Source organism: Carassius auratus, chromosome 19, assembly GCF_003368295.1.
Source record: "Carassius auratus strain Wakin chromosome 19, ASM336829v1, whole genome shotgun sequence".
NCBI lineage: Eukaryota > Metazoa > Chordata > Actinopteri > Cypriniformes > Cyprinidae > Carassius > Carassius auratus.
In genome coordinates, this window is record NC_039261.1 from 6908089 (window position 1) to 6931740 (window position 23652).

General features: G+C 37.2%; 1 long non-coding RNA gene across 1 annotated transcript; it reads left to right on the forward strand.

Annotated features, from left to right (window-relative positions):
* The first annotated feature begins 6939 nt into the window (after window positions 1-6939).
* LOC113120259 (uncharacterized) lies at window positions 6940-18242 on the forward strand. The gene is made up of 4 exons (XR_003294561.1): window positions 6940-7188; window positions 8212-8259; window positions 10307-10381; window positions 18007-18242. It is a non-coding gene; the product is annotated as an uncharacterized LOC113120259 (long non-coding RNA).
* The last annotated feature ends 5410 nt before the right edge of the window (window positions 18243-23652 follow it).

Below are 23652 nucleotides of genomic sequence, written 5' to 3' on the forward strand. Positions count from 1 at the left end.
CTCTTGACGACCTTGTTTGGTTTCCAAGGCAGTTAACAATCCATGTTCAGACTTTGGGTCCGTAAACTCTTTAATCAGGACCTCACGAAGTCGCTGGTAGTTTGACTTGGTTTGACTGGGCTGTCGATCTAGAAAGTTTCGTACCTCGGAACTGGACGTGGCTCTAAGGAGGTATAACCAGTCTCTGTCAGTCACATGAGGTCTCACTTCCAGGTGAAATTCGATATCTCGCAGGTAAGCTTGGATGTCGGGGCTCTCTGTGGAGTTCGGGTTGAACCTGCTGATGTTTTTAGACAGCTTGTTGAGGTCTTTGATTGTCATCCCGTGTGCAGCTTCAAGGCCTTGGACGGGAGGTTTTCTTTCGTTGGCAGGAAAGGGTTGTGTGGCGAAGGCAGGTGAGGTTTTGGGTTGTGGCCCTTCGCTCCTTTCGTCATATGCCAGTTCTTGGACGTGGGACTCTGCTCTGCTCAGCAGTGATGAGGTTGAGAGATGTTTCTCTTTCCTTGGCTCTAGTTTGTGCTTGTAAGCATTTTGGAGTTCTTTTCTGACCAGGTAGAGCTCATCGTTGGTATCACCTAGTTGTTGGGTCAGATTGTCCATTTCAGTTCTGTACCTTTCAAGGTGGTCTTTCAAAGCACTGATTTCAGAATTCTTGTTTCTGATGTCTATCTTGGCTTTCTCTAGTAGCTGTTCGGCATACTGGAGTCTGTTTACCAGGTCTTTCTGAGCAGCCGTTGCATGTTGCTGGTCGAGCTGAGCTGCTGCCAGGGCTGCTTGGAGCTTCATAACTTGTTCTGTTGTATCCTGCTCCCTCTCGCTGGGTGCTTTGAGTTGATCTTGAACTTTCACTTCCAGCTTGTCTATGCGACGTTCAGCACGTGTCAGCTCCTCTTGAAGGTGGGTGATGTGCTTGTCGCTCAGTTTCAGCTGGGTTGTGAAGGCATAGCTTAGTGAGCTCGTGATCTTGACTAGCTCCTCGTGGTTGTTGTTCTGGCTTGAATCTTGTGTCAGGAATCTTCTCAGGATTAGGATTATTATTAAAAATAATAACAGTTCAAATGTCTTTGGAGTGAGGCTGTCTGTCATGCCTCTCAGCCAAATGTTCACATCTTCCCCATGGGCAATGGGGTCTGCAGTCTGCGGCATGTTGGCACGCTGGGGAGAAGAGAGACTGACACAGATCTATGTGGAGTAAAAGCCTATGTGTGGTGGGACAACTAAGTGTTGTATCAGTGATTGTGAACCACTAGTGAAATGTGGTGATGACTGTGTTGGTCTCAGGGTGTCTAAGTAGACTAGAGATGCGAAGACTTTCTCACTCTAATGAGGAAGAGGAAAAGAGAGACAGAGGTGAAAAACAAATTCAAATGACAAGCAAAATTTCTGTTTTTCAAATGAGGAAAAATTTTTTTTCAATTAAATGTTATCAAAAACATAAACAATATTATTATATTTCTTGCTTTGGACAAAAGAATACAATAATAATTCTGATATCTCTTTTCTTAGTCTGACAGGATTGACACCGTACACCTTTCAGTTGGACGGCTCACCAGGGAGTCAGCGAAGGCGACAGTTGCTCAGCACGTATCTCTATTAAATCGATCTCAACGTTGGATGAGATGCTAAAACTTGGATTGCGTTTCCAAATGTAGGGAGGTTAGGAAGAACAAATGAGAGGATGATTACAATCAAATTCATAAGGATGATTCGTCGTCTTTGGCACGGTATTTACTTCACTTAGAATTGATTGATGGTTCTTACATGTCCTACAAATGTAAAAAGAGAAGAGGAAAGTAAAGGAGAGAGAGGACGGAGATGGTAAGTCTCAGTAGCGGTTATCTCAACTACAAGGAGAGCGTTGTGTTAGTTGCTGCACAACTAATCAAACAAAATAAACTTTAAGTGAAAGAGAGTTGTCTTTCTAATTTATTTGAACTCGTAGTGAGGGATAACAATGTCTCCTTTTAGGGCTCAGGTTTGTCGTTCCCAGGCTAGGATACACAAAAGAAATGGTAAGAAATAGGAAAATTAAAAAAAATTAATAAATGGGCAAAATATGCAAAAATGAAATTAAAAAGAGGAAATCAATACGTAAAACAATAGTGGTTAAGTGTATAACCAAAACAGGAAGAGGGGTAAAACGCATTCAAATAAGTAAAGGTCTGAATAGCATATATTCAGATGGGTAATAAATAAATTAGGAAGAATAAGTTTACTTTAACTTCCAAAGTTCAAGGCTTATTCATTCCTAAAATAATTAGACCCAAAAGAGAATACTAGAAATAAAAGATCATATGAAATGATCTGAGAGGGAAATTTTAAATGATTCAAAATAAATTAAATGTTTCAATTAAATTTCAATTTGACAATTAATAATTGTGAGTCAGTATTTCCCTTTCTAGTAAAATGAAAATAAGTGGTCTAGTGAGAAAAGAGAGCGATAAAAAGAAAGAGACTAACAAGTGTTAGTTAAGATGTTTAAAATGGTTAAATCACGTCAGCGTTGCCCAAACACACATTATTCTACCACTGGATGGTAATGCTAACGGCTAACCTTTGAGGCTAGTGGCTTTAGTATAGACTTCAATGTAAATGCAATGGTTTCGTAAGCTTAGCGACACCTCGGAGTTTGTGCGCTGCGCGTGCACAGTTCAGAGTTGCTCCGGAAGTACGTTAGGCTTCCGGGTCACGGTCGTCACTATGGCAACCAAAACACATTCTAGTGGATTAGCACATGAATCGTTGCATTGTTGCAAATACAGTTAAGCATGTTACATGAAATGTCGGCTCATTTCAACACTGTACAAATAACAACACCGCCTTTCAGTTGGTTTTGCGATGTGGCACTTAAACTCTCAGTTTGTATAGAGTTAAATTTATCTTAATTCAAATAGCAGCTTCCTGCTGTAGTTAAGGGAACACAGTTATATCAATCTCAGCAATTTGAATCTCCGTGCCAGTTTTTCTGGACACAAACATAAAAGTTTTCCTTCGCTGTTGGTACACAGTTAAAATTTACTTGATCAAGCTTTTAAAACACTCCCATTCAAATTACTCTCGGACACACGCAGTGTTACGCGAGATTGCATTCACTTTGTGAACGGATACAAATGGGCAAACATTGTTCTCTAATGTTTAACGTTAACTTAGGGGAGTCGAATATCAAATTTGATTCGGCAGTGGAACACGCATAAATAGATTGAGGAACCCGCTCAAAACTATTCTTTATTCACCGATTTATATCCCTTTTGAAACACTAACAGTTTAGCTCCGTTCAGCAAACAGTGACTGAGATAGCGTTTGAGACACTGGAACACGCAGTGAAATCAAATCAGCTATAAAACAAGGCATTACACAAATGAGGAACACGCTCAATTTCTACCTTATTGTACGTTCTCAGATGTTTACTTTTAAGTTCACTTACTGCTGTTAACAACGGGGAGACGGACTCGAGTTAAAGTCTCCTCTAGTTCCTTTCATTCAAGCGGGAGGGCGCGCGCTGCTTACGTCACGCAAACACACACACATACTCAGGTCTCGCATGCTTCTCATCTTTCATTCCTTTAGCAAAATCAAAGATTAAATAGCTTGGTTTATGCTCACAATTTAGATTAAACTGCCCGCAATCATTCTCCACCATTATAAATGTAAGGGAAACAGGTCAATTTAGCTCAAAGGGAATAATTTAAGATTTTAAAGGGAATTTGAACAGAATCACTGTTTCACGGCTGTTCACGGAGACGCGCCTGCGGTTCAGTGAACGAGCCGTTTAACATCAAATCTGCGCTGGATACTAATATCCAAACTATAGTGAAAACACTATCAATTAGCACAGTAACAAGATCGGCAGTTTAAGACATTAACTTGTAAGCACAAAACACAAGATACTTCTCTTTTCAATATGAATAAGGCTTTATTAGATAAATCTAAGACATATAAACTAATCTAACACATAAACGCACGCACACACACATTCACACAAGTTGCAGGAAGGTCGAAAGTTAGGGAAAGATGAGTTTAAGAGAATGGAAATATGGAATCCCAAGTTAACAGCAATACGTTAAATTGCATAAACATGAACAACCATCAATCACGTAATTAGCGCTCGCATTGAGTTCCTCAATGAGGTTAAAATTATATTAGATACACCAGTAAAGGTCACAGTCTGGAGGTAAAGTTACTTGCATCTCCTGTGAAGAAGGAGCCTCGGTGAAAGGGCTATCCCGAGGTCGTTGATTGGCTGGAAGTTCAGTCTCTGAAGTGACGTCTTGGGAAGCCCGTGGTTGTTGGGCGTTGGCTGAAAGTGCAGAGTCGTGTTCGCTGGTTGAAGTTGAATGGACGTTACAAAACTTAACTCAGAACACGAAACTCTCAAACGGAAAAGAAAAGAAATAAAGTTTGACGAGACTAGGTTGTGTTCCTTCTCATAGTAGCAGCAGGCAGGCACGCTGGAACCGCGCTCAAAGAACAATGATGACTACCGCATGGCTAGATGCTACAAGCTAAAGCTAGGTAGCAAAGCTACAAGCTAAGAGCAGGCATGACTGATAGCACGAGCAAGGCTGGAACTAAAAGCAGACTAAAAGCCGACATGGCTAATAGCAGCAGGCAGACTAGAACTAAAAGCAAGATTTAATCGTGTCCAAAGTTTTTAAACTTCCTTGTTGGCCACCCCTCAAATGTTGCCTTGACCAATCAGATATGGTCCTGGGGTCTGGGGTATCATAAATCATTGTTTATCTTACCAAGCATGTGGTTCTTGCCTCACAGGGTCTAATTTTGGACATGATTCCTATAACATGATTATGATATATTTTACAAATAAATGATTGTCAGGACAATATCAAGCAAGAAAATGCGATTATTTGAATACTAGACATGACTAGGTATCCTATAGTTATCAAAAGACATACACAATAAGTGATTATACATTATAGTCAAATGTGTGGGTTACACGTAAATGAATATGGAGTTAAGCAATGGAATGATTCATTCATAAGTCTTTTTTTGAGTTCATTCTGGTCCATATATAATGTATAAAAAGGGTTTCTTTGCCATTCTCTGGCAAAAGACTTTTCTGTGAAGACAAAGGTTTAAAGCCCTTCCCCCTTAGGAATTTCAGTCTGGTTTCACTGGCTGGGGGGGGAAGTCAATGCAAGTATTTAACTTGATCTCCTGGGTTTACATGTGATGTCCAGCGTTGCATTCCAATCACGAACAATAAATTTGACAATCTCTTCTTCGAATTAAAATTGTCAATAATTGTTCTATTGGTGTTAATGTTGAAAGCTGTTGTGTGAACAAGTTGGTTGGTTGGTTATCTTGCTTGGTTCCTGTGGCACTAGAACTGATTTATGACTTCCTGAGGAATTCAGCTCATGTTTCAATGCACACAGCTCTGATAGACTCTTTGATTTGTCTGATTTGACTCATTTCTGCTACACCTGTTTGATTTATACACAAATGTTTTATTTTGTTTGTAATATTGAAGTTTTTGACGAGCCTAAAATATTCAAATAATGCTACATAATACTTCTATAAATATATCTAAAAAATGACTTTTTATTTGAATATACATCTGCTTAAAGGGGGGGAGGGGGGTGAAATTCTATTTCATGCATACTGAGTTTTTTACACTGTTAAAGAGTTGGATTCCCATGCTAAACATGGACAAAATTTCAAAAATTAAGTTGTACGTTTGAAGGAGTATTTTTGTTCCAAAAATACTCCTTCCGGTTTGTCACAAGTTTTGGAAAGTTTTTTTTGAGTATGGGTCTGTGTGACGTTAAATGGAGCGGAATTTCCTTATAAGGGCACTTCTCCCGGACGAGCGCGCTCCCGTAAAGCGGAGCAGAGACATTCACTGATCAGAGCGAGAGACCGAATTGTCACAAAAGAAGTGTGTTTTTGGTTGCAAGGGCAAGACAACCCTACACAGATTACCAAAAAAAAAAAAAAACACATTAAGGGACCAGTGGATGGAGTTTTTTTTACAGAGCATCGACGGAGTTGTGCAAGTGTTTTTGTTTGTTCCCTGCATTTAGAAGATGCTTGTTTTTACAAACAAGGCCCAGTTTGACGCTGGATTTGCATATAGTTTATTTCTTAAGGATAATGCAGTCCCAACGAAAAAGGGTCACGATCGTGTGTTGGAACCGCATGCGGTGAGTAAAACTGCTTCAAATATCTCTGTGTTGTTAACTTAGCTATCGGCACGTAAGCACATCAAGTAAATCTTGTACACCTTTAAAAAAAAAAAGGACGACATAAAGTGGAACTTAGTCATTTTCCAAAACCGCTAAGCACATACATACAGTTTCAATACATACCACATAGAGACGTCCTGCTGTAGTCATTGCTGCTGCTGCTCTCGTTCAGTTTCAGCCTCGGGATCTGATTCTGGATCATAAATATATGCTGAATCTGACTGTGAGCCATGGTTTGATTGGGATGATGCTTTTTTTTCCTCAAGGTAATGTCACAACTTCCAAACGCTCTCAATGCAAAAGCCTACTGCTTATTGATTTTTTAGCTCCGCCCACACGTCACGCCTCCTGCCCGTGTTTTTCCAAAAAAAATCAGCAGACTATTTTTCTCTTAAAAACATAATAAAACTAAAGACTTTTTGGAGATATGAAGGATGCAGTACTACTCCATAGGTACTCAAGATTAACAGGAGATTGAGTAAAAATGAGCATTCCACCCCCCCCCCCTTTAAAATAAGTGCCTTATTTATTTATTTTTTACTTTTGAAATGTCATAAAGCAGCCAGTTCCATTCATTTCAAGTTGCCCCCAATCATGGTATTTCAGTGAGTGCATTTTATGTTCTGTACTCATACTAATTCTTAAAACTATTTACTCTTTTTTTCTCATTGCTGGCTGTATAATAAAATAAAAGTGCCCGCGCAGCAGCAGAATTGAGCCGCTTTCAATCTTTCGCAATCATTTTAGGCGTCGCGTTCACAGCCGCCAGACCGTATATGGGAAGCCGGAAACTGAGCACGCGACACATGAACACGCAGCTTTTTCATGAGTTTGAATGATCAAAAATGTCCTAAAACGAATATCAGCTCAAGAAGGGGATGGATGCAAGAGGACACGAACAAAGCCTTTCATAGCTGGAAAGAGCAAACAACTGCAAACGCTTGAAAAGAGACGCCGAAGTTGCGTTGTTTCTTTTTGATAGGTAAATATACTGCTTGAACGCTGTTGTTACGTCGAAGTGTGGAGGTTGTAGAAAGAGAGGGGGTGTTTAAAGTCTGGCGGAAGTTCTAGAAGGTAACATCACGAACAGTACCTGCCAGTCCTTTGAATGAAAACAGCACTTACTAGCCTACTTACCTGTGTCCATAGAGCTTTCCTAGGCCACCAGGCCCGAGAAGCAGCTTTTATAGACACTCAACGTCTATACAATGCTTTTAGTCCTTCCATCTGCCCACACATTTTAACCATGAACAATTGGGACAAGAGCTGGGCTTTCATTTCCCTCTTCCAGTCAGTGCTAAATAACAAGTTGGCCTCAATAAATGGAAACCCCTCAACTTGTATTTATTCTCTTGCCTGGGTCAAAAAAAAATCCAATTTCCAAAAAACAGTGAAGGGGGAAAAAAAGGCAAAAAGTTACATTGGAAAATAATTGACTGCTTGACAAATAAACAGGAGTGAAAAAGGTTGCAGAGCCCATAAAATAAATTGACGGGGGTAAATAGCACGTTGGTTTTCTGTGGCCCTGGTGCTTGTGATGAAGTATACAGATTTGCAATTTCCACAGGCAAAGACAAGCCCAATAAACCTCATAATAACATGCAGGGTTAACAGAGGTGTTGCTTTCACCTAGACAGTCATGCCATAAATATGCTTTTAAACTAACTGAAGATGGTTAGGCGTGTGGTGTATTTATTACCTGATGCCCTAGCGGTTTGTGACCGCCCTCTGTTTTTTTTTTCACTTTATGGCTGTCTGTTAAGTTTATATTTTCCTTAGCTCTATGGCTAATCAATAGTCACATATTGAAAGCATAGATCTTAGGAATAACTTGCTGAATCTCGCTAGTCTTTCCCGAATGTGTAACAAATTTCATTACCAGTTTCAGTAATGAAAACAGCAGGCTATTCAGGGATGTGAGTAGTTCATCAGGATGTGTCTGTGTGTGAGAGAGAGAGAGAGAGGGGAAAAAAAGTAAGGTTTAAGCTTTTTGTTTCTTTTTCAGTGATCCTGACATAAACCAAGACGTCTCCTCCGCTGATGATAAACAATGGTGAGTATAAGTGTATTTTGAAAGAAAGGGGCAGTCAGGCAGCAGCACTGGGATGACTCTGGGGCTGGGAGATGTATTTATTTACCTAAGCGATGTGTGTATATTTGGCTCCGTCGGATTTTTCTCTCTGAGGTAGTGGGCCGGTGGTGACCCTGCTGCTCCCTGTGTGAGAGGGTTAGCCTGCTGCTGCTTCAGGGCCCTGCTGATAAGACAGGGCTGCCCTGACACTGCCCAATGAAGAGCGACCCAGAGAAAGACAACAAACATAGCCTAACACCTCCGTGCTGTGACCAATTTAAAACACAGAAGCAGGCTCTAAAAACCTGAATGCAATGAACAATGAACACAGACGCACCTGAGGGACACGCACAAACAAAAAGATGGCTGTTTATAGGATTGTAGTAGGATCTCTGTGTTTGTAATATTTCTAGAGAAAACCTTTATACTGCATAAAAACCAAACATTTTTAGAGTGGCAGCACAGTAATGGCATTCATTGGTAATACTGAATGATTAGTACAAGACATGTATACTGTACCATTAAAAGTAAGTACAGTGATGATCTCAGATGGTAATAGTACAAATATGGTATTTGGAAACTAAAATTCATACCGTGACATTTAGAACTAACTCAAGAATTTTGTGGTACACATCCAAAAAGCCTTTGCAGTATCATAAGTACTGTGGTATGATATGATAGTATAAGATGCTTTGGTACTTTGAAATCATTTCTGTCATACTTCTATAGGAACTTTAAAATATTATGATATTGCCCTTCAAAAATGTATCACATTTATTTCATATTTAAAAAATAATGTAATTAGATTTTTATTTAAGGAAATAAGTTATATTTAAGAAAATAAGAAATATAGTATATGCATACATTTTTGGAGTAAAACAAAGTTTGGTAAGATTTTCTAAATGATTTGAAAGAAAAGTCTTGTGTTCGCCAGGACTGCTTTTATTTGATCAAATATATAGAAAAAAGTTTATACTGGGAAATATTATCACAATTTAATAAAGTCTGTTTTTCTTCAATTTATTCTTGTGATGGCAAAGAATAATTTTCATGAGCCATTACATTAATTTTCAGAGTCACATAATCCTTCAAAACTCATTATAATAAGCTATTTGTTGTTCAAGAAATTTGTTGAGATTTGTTGAGATTTGTTGTTTTTTTGTGTGTGGAAACCATACTTTTTTCATTATTCTTTGATTAATAGAAAGTAAAAAACGTAAACACAGTAAACATCTTCACTATCACTTTTGATCAATTTAATGAATTCAAAAAAAAAATATTTAGACATGTTTTGGTTTCGAATGTTAGTAGAACATGTTAATGAGAGGAACTACATCTGTAGTAACTCTGCTAGGACACCTGTGAGAACGTGATGGCAAATTACTTTATAAACCCACTTAAAATCATGATTTATCACTTGATTTAAAGTTCATAAAAGCATCTTTTCTTATTTTTATTTTATTTATTTTTTTACGGATAACTTTGTATTTTGTCATCTGATGCTGTGAAATTCATAAAGTGTCTTAACTACTTTTTACAGCCACTAAATCTGTAAAAATAAATAAAATAAAAAAAATATAAGGGAAAAATATAGGAAATGCGTTATAAAAGTATTCTTAGTTGCACAAGTTAAAAAAGACACACAGCTGCAAAGGTACTGAAAGCTCTTCAGCATCTGTTTGCAAATGCAGTTACACATCGCCTCTCAACCCTCCTGTCATGCTTTTGTCTTGTGCCTGTTAATATGATGAAAACTGCTGCGATGATTTTATTAATAAATCCAAACTGGAACGCTGCGAACCTGTTGCCCATATGTTACATATATGTGGACTCCATCATCAAATCAAAACCAGCAGCTGCTGTGACTGTTAAAAAAGCCAACTGAATAGTAGTACAGTTGTCTACGCTGGATAGAATAATATGTTTATTATACTGGCAATGGAGTGCCATTGCCAGGAAATACATAATATACACAGCGATGTATAGGAATATATTACTCATCCCTTGTGTGGTGTGGGCCTCCTCGCAGGTAATGGATCCAGCACATGGTTTTGGACACACTCCTGCGTCCCTTCATCACAGATTGAGCGATGAACCCCTGACTGTAAGTGCATTACAGACCTGACTCTCCGGCTATAGTCCTGCCTTTAAAGATACCGCATTTAGTCCATTCAGAAGGGTTTTTCTTTCCTTCCTAAACATAGAACTGAACGTCGCTCATTTATTTCAGCTGCTCTCCTGGAACATGCCAATGAGCAATGTGATTAGGCTCAGTCGAACCTGAGAGATTGTTATTTTTGCATCCGTGCCAGGGTATAAAAGCACACCTTGTACATTATATGATACATTCGAGCTCAGCGTCTCTGACAAGGGAAAAAATGTAGTGCTGTGTTGGTTACGGTGTGTTATAGCCAGTTCCATTTTAATGATTTGGGCTTTCCTCCACCGCCGGGACCCAGGACTCATATTATGTCCATTTTGTTTTCACATATTGTCTATGTGCGCTATAAGTTTTGTAGTGTGTACTTACATTTAAGGTGTTTGTTGATTTATTCAGCTATCTTTTAGTTTGATAATTAATCACGCTTGCTAAGGTGTTCCACTTAGCTGCCGCAAACGTTTCAAGAGGTGATATATTCTCATATGTCTTTAAAAAAATCCATCTTTCATGCAAAGTACTGGTTAAAAAACGTAATGTACCATCATTACTCATCTTCGGTCTCAGTGAATTGCTTTTTTGATGAGGAAAAATAAAGCTAGAGAATGTGCAAGCAAGATGAATCAAAAACCCATGAATGATTAAACAATTTATTACGATCACAATTCGGGGGCCGATTATGATCAGATGATGTCGTATACGTTTTATTTGATTGCTTTATATGTATCATTCCAGTTCCATCTCATCTAAATCTCATGTTTAGAGCCTGTAGAACATATCATGATGTTTAGCATATATTATTAGTTATAGTGCACAATAATAATTTTATATGATCATAACTCTACTGAAAGATCACTCCTTGAGAGTGAAGCCAGTGGATGTTCTGAATTCAAACTCACATGAATCATGAAAAAAATAACCTATTAAATTAATCTTCAAGTCTGGAAAGTAAATAAACTGAGCCACCAAATTGCCACCTGTCACCTTCCTCCTTTATGTAACGTACTGTACAAAATAAATGCAGACTTTTCTACTGTATTTCATGAAGGACTGCCATTGATCCACAAATAACGCTAGCCGTAACATCAACTGTTTGATTTTCCATGCTTTAAAGTTCCCTCACAGACTTGTTTGCTTACATTATGGGGACCAAATGTCCCCGCAAGGAGAGCAAAAACTGAAAACGCATGAGCAAAATAGCTTAAATGTCTTCACACTATATATGTGCTATATTATAAATATAAAGATGAATGAAAATTGAAAATTAGATTGGGTTACGAATAGGGCATAGAAAATGACACAACAAATGATTATATTGTAATTTATATTCTAAATAACCTGTATAAATAATATAATATATGATCTAATAATATAATGCATCTAATCAGTTAAAAAAAAACTATAGAACTCAATGGAAGGTCCCTGCCATGATAGGAAACAAGTGTTTTGTTTTGTGTGTGTGTGTGTTAAGCAGGTTGCTTTAGTGGAAGGTGACACATTGAGCTTGGTTTTGTGGAACCTGTTGAAGCAGAAAATAAGTAATAAGTAGCATCACATGTATTCATCAACATTACTTTGACAGTATGAAAAAATGTAATGAAGAATTAGCATAATTTCCCTGCAGCTATACTCTTCCCTCAGGAGACCCCTAAAGCTACTATGCGATATATTTTGAAACGATTTCAATGTATGTGATTATATATTTTGACTAGATCAGACAATAACTGCGTTTATTCTTTTATTTTCCTTTCGCTGTCATTATGAAAGATCTGCCTTTCACTTCAGGCAACTGCTTTTGTTATCACTGTAGTCTGGGTCATTCAGGAAAATTATGCTTATGATGCACTATTGCAATCACAGTCAATTCTAACTCGCTTCCATTTAACCTGGGGTGAATATGCCTTTCTGTGAAGTCCTGAAGTGATAAAGGCAAATAAGTAGACATTGATGTTTCATAAGAATAGCAGAGCAATAATGTGTCCACAAGGGGGTGCTATAAAGACTCCATAGTGTTTTTGACAATCTCTGTAGTGTAAAAGCATTGCAGTCAGACAGACAACGTCTCCGTTAACTACAGTTCTGGGGTCAGTATAACTGAACAGATGGGTCATGCCTTACTGACTCTTGAGCTGGTAATCTGAGCAGACAGAAGCACAGCAGGCCCAGACCAACTAGTAGACTATTTGTTCAACTGTACAGAATTTGGAAGTGTTGCTAACCCCGCCGGAGGCTATTTGATGTGGAGAAAAAATGATTATTGGCTGGTTAGGTATTGTTTCTTTTGGCTGTCAGCTGTTCTTATAATATTTGGTTAAAGCTGAATTGGTCAAAACTTAATGTTTACTGTCTATTGAAGCCCACATTTGGGAGATAAACGTCACAGAGGGACTTTTTATAGAAAACTCTGCCTCTAAGGAGTGTTTAATTCACTGGAATATAGAATTAATCAGATTTTGTAGCAAATGAAACTAAATTAGCCAGTGGCATTGTCATTTTGTGGATAATTAAACAGAATGGAACAATGTTTGACCAAAATTCCTCTGGGTTTTTATTGCACACAGTATCTTACTGTCTCTGTTTTGCAAACTCCCCTTTTTGGAAGGACCGAAATAGAATTTTCCTTCAGTTCTCCATCCCAAGTTTCCTGAGGCAAAGTCTCTCTCTTTTTCTAGATGTCAAGCGGAGAGATTTATAAGCACGTTTTTTTCTGTGTTTGCGCTGGGTACGGTAAGATGTGTCACTAAATAACTTACCATGTCAAAGATACAGACAAGACTATTTCATTCGGAGCTTTACTTGCCGTTTCATCTCCGAGTGTGTGTGTGTGTGCACATGAGAGGAATGGTATCAATGAGGAAAATACCTTTCAATTGGCGGGGAGAACCCATCATCTCTGGATTTATCCACACAAAGCTTTTTGAAATGTACCTTTTTTATTTTTTCCAAGTCTGCAGTGTTCAGGGCTTTCACGACATGTCTTACTGTACATCACTGACACATCCAGATGAAGAGATTACACCCAAAATCCACATGAGAGAGGGGAGCCCCGAGGGAATTTTCCCATCTTCACTGTCATGTGGGATCACATGAGGAGCCAAGCTATTACAGTGGCTCAGCTCACCCGTCGGATCATAACAACTGTCATGCATTGCGATATAAGAGATCTGGCCCATTAAAGGAAGTGCTGGTCATTTGCACAGGAAGAGGGGTGATGTCATTGCTTTAATGTGCGTAGGGATTTAGTACAGTGGTTGGATCGCAGCTCAAAAATGAGACCCATGCACGTCTGTTTTGATGGGTTGTGGAAAGCAAGGAAAAAATTTTTTAAAAGCATTTTTTTCTTGTGTTGTTGACTATATATATAAAAAAGATTTTATTTTATTTTTTTGATCTAATTTAATTTTTATAATATTTTAATATAATTTTATTTTTTGATTTTGTTTTCTATTTTTTTGAAGATTGTTTAGCGATAGATCTTCTTGGCATGCCTTTATCCAATCATTTCGTCTTTGTGATTGAGCCTTGTTTGTAGAGAAGAGGCACGTATCGTGAGGATATCTGCAAACAAATATAATTGCTTCATCATTTGCCATGTGGACTTGCCATTTTTGGTCTTCCTGTGCTTATTATTTATTGTTTGAAATAATCAAATTGAAGAAACATGTGTGGAGTTGAGTGGATCACTTGGAAAAAAAAGAAAAGAAAGAAATTATGGAGTAATGTGCTTGCGAAATTGAATCATGCTGTCGTAGAAACAAGGATTTAGGATGTTTAGTAATGCACAATTATTGTTTGCTGTAACGGATTTGCGAAAATAGTAGACTGCTGTTTTAAAGAGTGAACTAGACAAAGCAAAGCATTTTACCTCACAGGAATGTTGTATCACAGAATAAACAGCATATATAGCTACAGGAGACAGGGGTGTGTAATACATTTTATACTTCAGCCTTTTTACTGTTTAACTGCATACAAAAACAATGGTTATAGTAATAATAATAATAATAATTACTAGTTTCTTGCGTAGTTGTGCTTGCATGTTAAAATAGATGTGATTACTGCAGCATAATATTGCTGGATTTGCATATACATCTATATTGTGTAACATACTAAATCATTATTTTTACTTTAATTTCAGTTTTTTATTTTGCTAATAATAATTAGCTATACTTGCCTAAAATAATCTAAAGAATCTGAAGAAAACGTTTATCTTCCAACTTCCTTTTATCATGCTCTCAGACAGTATTTCACACACACAAACCTGTTAAAATAAAGCAGTACAAGGCTGTACCGTTGTTGAAATGTTCCTTATGCTCTCAGATTAACTTCTACCTTTACATACATCATATTAACGTCCTTGACTGGAGAACAGCATTTGTTCTGCCTTAGCTGACAGTCCTTGAGGGACTATTTCTATGTGTGCCTTTTCATTTGATCACTATTAGCTTTTAGCTCTTAGGGTGCATTCAATAGCTGGAAGCGGTTTAGAGTGATGCCCATGGGCACTGTGATGCACGGCCAGTCTTTTGGAACTGTTTTTGTAAGTCTAAGACATTACAAAAGGCACACTCCCCCACAGCAGTCCCCATGGGTGCATAGGAATGCAGCGAAGATGATTCAAACGTCAGCGTAAGTTACTATGTTTGTTAGCTCAGATGCAGATGAGCCATGAATTAGAAGAGACAAGAAGTCATTACATCATAAATGACGCAATCTTTTGGTTGTGTTCATGTTATGATTTGTTTTTGTTTCTCTCTATATTGATTTAAAATGTATATTTTCAAAAAAAAAATTAAATACGTCTCTTATGCTCACCGATGCTGCATATATGTTATTAAAAATGCAGTAAAACAGCAATACGGTGAAATATTATTACAATTTAAAATACATTTTAAAATGTAATTTATGCCTATGATGGCATAGCTGAATTTTCAGTGTCACATGATCTTTTAGAAAGGGTTCTAATAAGGATATATTGTTATCAGTGTTGAATTGTGGATTCAAAAAGTTCAAAAGAACTGCATTTACTTTTATTGCAACAATGTAAAAAGACTAGTTTCTAAGCAAAATATTTGTTTAACATTAAGCAAAAAGAAGTTGTTAAATTTGCAGTTATAAAGCAATAGATATGGTTTTCACTATGAAAACAAAAGGTGTTATAGACTTTATAGCTGTTAAACTTGTCAAACATGTTGATAGTTAATGTGATAAACTAATGATGAACTACACCTGTGGTCACTAAAATTCAACCACCACTTGATTAAAAATACGTGAAAAAATGGATCAGGACAGTTAAGTTAATTCTGATATAAATGTATTTCTTTATATAAAATGCAGTGATGTTTCTAAATTTTTACATTGTGTTTAGATTATTTTGAGACCACCGTATATGCGTCAGGCGTCTGTTTGTGTCATATAATACTGTTGAAGTCTCTCGAGCTCCCTGACAGTTTGTTTCTGGCAGACAGTGCCTAGTGGTTTGTCTATCTCTGTCTCTGATGCTATAAGATGTGTGTGTGTGTTTACGGCACAAGTAACCGCGGCTGTTGAAAACTACAGGCCGTCTGTGGTAAAGTCCGAGCCCTGGTGTTTTCAGCCCTTGTATGAGTAAAATGTGCACGTAAACAAATTAGGGGCTGAGCGACGGCTTTCCACTCCATCTGATTCCTCTTGATGCCTGTAGGCCCAGCCCAGTTGGCCAGGGTTAAAAGGAAGCCAAAAGTAGCTGAGTGCGATTTTTGGCCGTCTGCAGCTCCAAAATGAGAATGAAGAAAGATGAATTTAACATACTGGGTATAACATATCCTTTTCCCTTCTCTATTTCTTTCACTCTCCCTCTTGCTATCACACGTGACCTGGCAGACAATAGACAGTATGGGAACACATCAACATTAAAAAAGCGAAGCTGGTTGGATGAGGGAGGAAAGCGAGAGGGAAAGAGGGTGTTAGGGTGGAGGAAGAGAAAAAAGGTTGCGTCTCCATCGGGCGCAATCTTGGCAGACCGAGCTCAGCGTGACTGATGAGATACGTGCCATCCCTGACACCCCCGCTGTCCGGCACTGGGAGGGAGAGCGGGTGGGAGGAGACGTTTATGGGAAAGGCAGATCATCCAGTTCTGCTGTGCTCGTGCCAGACACAGAGTAAATCTCTCTCTGGAGACTCACAGCAGCCAGACTCCACCAGCCGTGCCCACGTTGTCACCGTCTGTGATGTAACGCATTCTTCTTTCTCTCGTGCACGGACCGACACCTAATTTGGGCACAGACTCCTCATCTGATGAGACTCCATTAAATGATTGAAACCATATCTTCTGTTAGCGTTCAGATGGCCATGTGATTCAGATCATGTAGACATGCATCATACTGGCATGAAACAATTTAAGGATCTTTCAATACTTTATTTAAAACAAGTTTTGAAGTTTTTTTTATTGAATAGTTTTTAGTCCCAACTTAATTTAGCAAGTGCACAGAACATTTATTTATATTTAAAAAATTCATCTGACACACTGCAGAACTGTTTAAATTAACTAATTAATAAAAATGCCACTACATTTTTTAAAACACTTGCTAAATATGTATTGCTTTCTCTCTCTTCCTCTCTATGTGTGTGTGTTTGTGTGTGTATATGTGTGTGTTCCTTTTATTAACATAAAAATGTGATCTTAAAAGGTTTCTCTTATGTCTCGTGTTACATGTCAACTGTCCAAATACTCGGGTGAATAACCATTTCTTCAAATGCGTGTACATGAATCCATATTTCTCTAATAAGTATATACTTTCTGATACAGAAAGACACTGTTTTTGTAATTATGCCATTTCTTTGTAAATATATAATATAGTGGACATGATATAACATTTCTCGTTCTCGCTTTTGGTTAGTATATTCATTCTGTTAATGTTACACATGTCTAGTATATTATCCTCATTCTGTTTATTCTTTGTGATTAATGTAGTTGAACACTGAAATGAATCTTGTTTGTACTCCTATTTAATTTTCTCTGTGCTCTCTCTAGCTTACAATCAGTTATATACACTCATTTTTGTAGCATCAGCCAGCTAACAAGAAAGTTTCAATGAACACAGAATCTATGAAGAACTTTTAGTCTCCAGAGAAGCTTATAGCAACTTACAGGAACCTGTGAAGCCCAAAATGGTTCTCGTAAGAAAAACCTTCATTTTAAGGAGTGATGGTTAAGGTTAGGTTCAAAGTTAAAATAAAAATAAATTAAAGTGCTACTAATCAGATGCTCTTGATCACTTGCACACTTAATTGAAAAACCTAACAATTTTATATTTGTTCTTAAATAATTCTGTGCTCTAATTTTACTAACAAGTTTGTATTAGGAAAGATAAAAGACTGCATATTTTTACATGTGTACTCCCTCTGTCTTTTCCCTGTTGAGAGATTTGCTTTTCTCCAGACAGACCCTCATTTCCTATGTTCAATTTTTGCACTGTAAGACGTGTTATTTAATGTCAGTGCTGTTTGAACCTAAAGAGAATGTAAATGCATTGAGAACTTGGCTTATCGTTGGATGTCATCCTTAACTAGTGGCTTAATCTGACTCTCCACAGCTTTCAAGCAGCCAGGCGTAAAAGGAAAGGCAACAGAGAATGGTTTCCAGAATGAAAAAAAAAAAAAAAAACACAGGAAAGAGAAATGTGGATCCAGATGGCTCCTCTGTTCATGTTCTTGTACATATTTAGTCATAGCGTTTCAAGTGGTGGATATTTGCATGTTGGTTTTGTAATGCTAATGAATATGCTTTTGATTTGCATTGAAGAATAAAAAGAAGAAGAAAAGAAAGAAACTGTCCTGCAGTGACTCTTGGTCTTTCTCTCTCTCTCTCTCTCTCTCTCTTTTAATTACTTGCAGGAGACAGATCCTCCTTTAACCTTTAATCATTTTAATCAGCTTATCTTTCATGGGAAGTGCCTGATCTTAGATGGTGATTTGTTGTTTATATGTTAAAAGTTGCTCCCTGTTGTCTTCTTGAAAATCGTCATTTGTTTTGTGGCCAACAAGTGATTAACAGTTAACAAAATTAGTTAAGCTATTCTCCTCCGGTCATGTTCATGTAAAGTGCAGTGTATGTGTTTAGATGGATATATATATGTGTGTATATATGTATATGTGTAAAACAATAAAAATATTAAAACACCAGATATCATTTTTGATATTTTTTTTTTTACTAGTGGGTGCAGGGCTCTATAGTTCATTTATTTTAGGGAGGATAGCAAAATAAAGTAAACTGTGACCCATTATACCCAAATATTGTTCATACAGTGGACTACCAGTAAAATTGATCAAAATTGGGGAACAAAATTATTCAGACACTTTGACCTGGCCATGTTTTGACCAAGTGTTTTTTCTTTAATTGCTAATGCTGCATTTTTACGCCACAGACTGAACAAAATGAAGAATTGCTTGGAAACTGGTTGACATGAACTGGTATTGTCTAATTGTGTACTTAAATTTAACAACTGAATTTTTGTTTTTTATTGTAATCCATTACATACAGGACAGTACCGTACCTTTCTATCAAAGTCATCTGACATTATCAAGATGAATTTGTTCTGACACAGTTTAACTCTGAGTTCTTGTTATATTTTATTACCATTTTCGAATGTTAGAAATATTGAAGTTGTCTAAATAAATTTTTGTTTATCTGTATATATATATATATATAAAAAGTAAAGCAATTATTAAATTACTTTTTGAGTAAGGTTTTAAAGCCTCTCCCTCTGTCTGTCAGTCTGTACATGTACTTCTCTGTGTGGAGTTGGCCGGTGGTTTGATAGGTCCTGCTTGGTGGGATAATTGCCTGTTAAAGTGTTTGGGAGGCAGGTGCAGGACGGCTGTGTTACTAGAGCACTTGCCCCTGAACTCAGCTCAGGGCCCCTGGCAGACTTTCTGAATCAACACTGTGTTCTCTTACACATTATGCTCCTGTAAAAAACAGCCATCTGCACAAATAAGCAGACTTTTTATAGGTATACACTGAGAATTAGCTTCAGGAAGGACAGACTCAGTTCTTGAAAGATTGGTGACGTCAAGGCCACAGCGTCATTCATTCCAGCCAAGGGTTTTGTTGTAGAAAGGTAGGCCTGCTTCAAATTAATTGACACTTGCACAGCTGTTTTAGATTATATCTAGTTTTAATCCAACATGCTTGTTGTCAAATCCTACTTATTTATGTAGACCAGAACATTTATTATTTAATCACTGGGGAAGAACAACTCAAAGTGTTAACGTTCATACAGTGTGTAGCATTGGAAACTCTGATTCATTCTTGTGAATTGGTTCATTTGGCTTGTTTGTGTGTATGAATTATATAAATTGGAATACTATAATACTATATTTTCTGTTTATTAATTAGTAGTAGTGTGTTCATGTCGCCATGCTCGTTTATCATTCAAAAAAATAGTTTTTGACAAGAAAATATAGAAGTGATTACATTTGATATTTATAATTAATAAAGACACTTTTCCCTATTGTCACTTTAAAGCATTTTTCTATTTTGCTACTTAAAGGAGCTTGACTTTATAAACTCAACTTGATTGGATTCTATTTACTTTTTTAGTCCATGCTCCTCTTTAGCACTCAATTCAGGTGTGTAATGCACTTTTTCTTCTTTTCAGGTTTTCTCTGAAATTCACTTTCAGTTCTGAGTATCTTCTAAGCTACCATTTTAAACCAGGGCTTGACATTTTTCTTCATAGTCATGATTGAACATGTCATTTTATTATTATTGTTATAAGTCATGATGTAATATAGCATTTAAATTCAGTCTTTTCTCAGCTCCAATCAGTCTGTCAGGTCAAGATGTGCTGCATTTCAGAAGTATCAGCTTTGGCGATAACATTGGATCAGCTGTCTTTGATGGATGATCCAGAACCCGATGTCTCTAAATCATTGCTTTCAGTGTACAGAGGTCTCTCTGGTTGTGACCAGCCTATGATTATACGATCAAATATCGTATGCTGAAATAAAAATACTTGTATGATGTTTGTTTCTCTGTGTTTTATGACCGGCTGAAAAACAAACTGAGAGGCAGGGAAGTATTCTAAGGTCACTAATGATTTTCTAGTGCACTTAGAGAAAAGCACATTAGGGCAGTTGAGGAAGTGTCTCCGTTTTCTATAATGAAACCACAAATTGAAGTCACAATTTCAGAATACTTTCCTTGTGGTCCAGACCTGGTTTTCCAAGCCTTTACAGTATCATCATAATCAAACCCATATGATTGCTAGGACCATGTTTTGAATCACTGAAGGATTTCTTTTTTATTTTTATTGTATTAGTTTTACAAACTTGATTCCGTCAAAGATATTTGGACGATCTTCTGAACTCAAATTCAAAGATATTTACATCACTGTTATATTTTGCGCGCTGTATGAAAGAGCTGAGCAATATGTTTGCAGTCAACATCTGACTGTTGAATGTTATTGCCATGTTTAGTAAATGCAGGGCCAAGCATGCGGTAAATTTAGCTTTGTTTAATGTTCAGTGCCTTTGATGTGTTTCACGCAGAGCTGCATTGCCTCCGAACATGAACTAAATCGCGTGAGGATCCTGACTGATCTCCATTGTTTCCCGTTGTTTTGCATTATTAATTGCCGTTTTGTAGCAGTGTTGTTCTGGAGCTGTAGTTTTAATTATCTGCTTTACATATAAATGACCCTGCAATAAAGTGACTAATTGAGTTTTTTGACATTTGAGAAACCATATGTCTTTTTATGTGGCTTAGGGAGCTTCAGAAACATGCTGGAAAATGACTAGGCTCTGCGATACTATAAACCAACCACTTAAAGAGAAGTTTGTAATGTGAGGAATGTAAACTATTTTAACACAATGTTTATAAATGCGTAATGTTATAAAATGGATGTTGTAGAGTATGTATGAGATTTACTATTACTGGGATCGCCTTGGGCTGAGATATTGCTTTGAGAGTGTAATCTATCACCATAAGGCTTTGGCAACAAAAGCTAGTGTGAGGAGAGAATTTTGATTATGGACAATAATGCCTTTTTAGCAGTAATTGTATCGGAGTTATCATGGCCTCATTGAATAGTTGGCAGAAAATTTATCATTCTGTCCTCCATTTCATTACAGATGTGGCTTCATTTCTTTTGTGAAGCTTGTCTCTCTTTTGCATGAATTGAGTCTACATGGAGTTTGACATGTTCAAGCTTCATAAAGTATCCAAAAGTACCATAAAAGTAGTTTATAGGATATCTGAAACAATACAGTAGATTTGTGTCAGGAGCCATAGTGAGAGTGAACTAGAAGTTGTTTACCGATAATCTTTCCTTACTCACTCAAAATACTCATTGAATCCTGGATCAGTCGACTCCTGAATGGATCACTGAAACATTTTTGTTAATAACTAAAGCAGCAGATTCATTGAAAAGATCCATCTCGAATGATTTCTTCACAAATTGGATGCTAATATTTCTGTTATATGGCTTTAGAAGTCTTAATATAGCATGAGTTGGGCCACTTTTATAATATTTTTATGGTGCGTTCGGGTCTTAAAAAAACTTCAGTCCTGATTTATTTGCAAGGAAGTTGGTTTTGAATAAAATTAGGACATATACAGTTCTATTCTAAAGTTTTGATAATAATGAGATAATAATATGGTAATAAAAATGTTTCTCGAGCACCACTTGAGCATATTAGACTGATTTCTGAAGGACCGTGTAACAGACTGGAGTGACGACACAGGAATAAATTACATTTCAAAATATATTAAAATAGAAATGGTATTTAAAGTTTTAATGATATTTCATAAATGAATGCAGCGTTCAGTGAACCTTACCGACCTTAAACTTTGGAATGGTAGCATAAATAATAGCTAAATTTCATTTTATCCCTAAACTAATCCTTTAAAATGGACACAGTGAGGTATTTACAATAAAAACATGTTATCTACTTCCAGCAGTGTACAGAAAAAAATATTCTGGATGGCTATGCTGGATCCAAACTGCGGATGAGCTGGGACGTCTCCTGAGGTACGGATAGAATATAGTCATGCCAGCCTTTCAGATGAGAAGCACATTTCATATTCACGGGGGCCTAGCCTCACCATACCTTACAGTCTCAAAATCCTCATATAATGACATCGGGTTTCCTCTGCACTCCTTCCTCTGTTATGTTCACAGTGGGTGCAACATAACTTCACACACACATGGCCTGGCACCTGGGGACTAAATTATCACAACATGTCAACCACCTCTGCATCGTACTTGGCTTTTGCGAGAATGCACACTGGCTTTTTATTATTACCATTATTATAATTTGTATTATTTATTCATGTCTCTATTTATTTATTTATAACTGGCAGGCTGAGTGTAGACTAGACTAGTGCTGCTTTCTGTTTTACTTGTGTCCCAGAAGCCATGTTAATGCCATGCTGGTTGTGGATCTGTATTTCACATTAACAATACTAGCACCCAGCTGCTTTATGGAACCTGTAAACGTGGCTGGTTCTTCAGTGCCTACACCAGTGCAGCGCATATACAAGTGAAAGGTATATGTCCATTATTACAGATCTGCTACCATCACAGTTATTCTAGTATTGGTAACTAACTTAAAGTAGTGATGCTGCTCTATCTTTCTGTGCATGTGGGACAGTCTGCTGGTTACATAGCAGTGTAGCTTTTCCAGCTATTTTTTTTTAACAAGCGTTTGTTAGTGGTAGTGGTTTACTGTGACTATACACCGTTTTTTTTATGTCACATTGCATTGCACCTGCAGCTTTACACCCAAGCAAGCTGAGGCAATTATCAAAAACACTTTCTTTTATGTAACATTAGGAATTCTGTTTCCTTTCAGTGAACCGAACAGTTTATCTGAATCAAATGATTTATAAATGATTCTCTGATTGATTTGATTCATCCTTGTACCCCTGTTCTATATTTTTTTTTGCAGCAAAATTTAACAGTAGTTTTTAGTCCGTTTCATTAATTTAGTTGTTCTGACCATTTTTGTTTCCTTTTTTGATAGTTTCTGAGTTATTTCTCATTAGTGGATATTCCTATTGGCCTCTGAAATGTTGACCATATAATGAATTCTAGTTGACCTCTCTGGATCAGATGAACGGGGTTTTTGCATATAGATATCTCCTGTATCAATGGTGTCTTTGCAGGATGTGATTTTGGAAAAAAAAGAGCCATCTAATCACTGGGAGTAGGAAGTTATAGTGAGATTTCTTATTT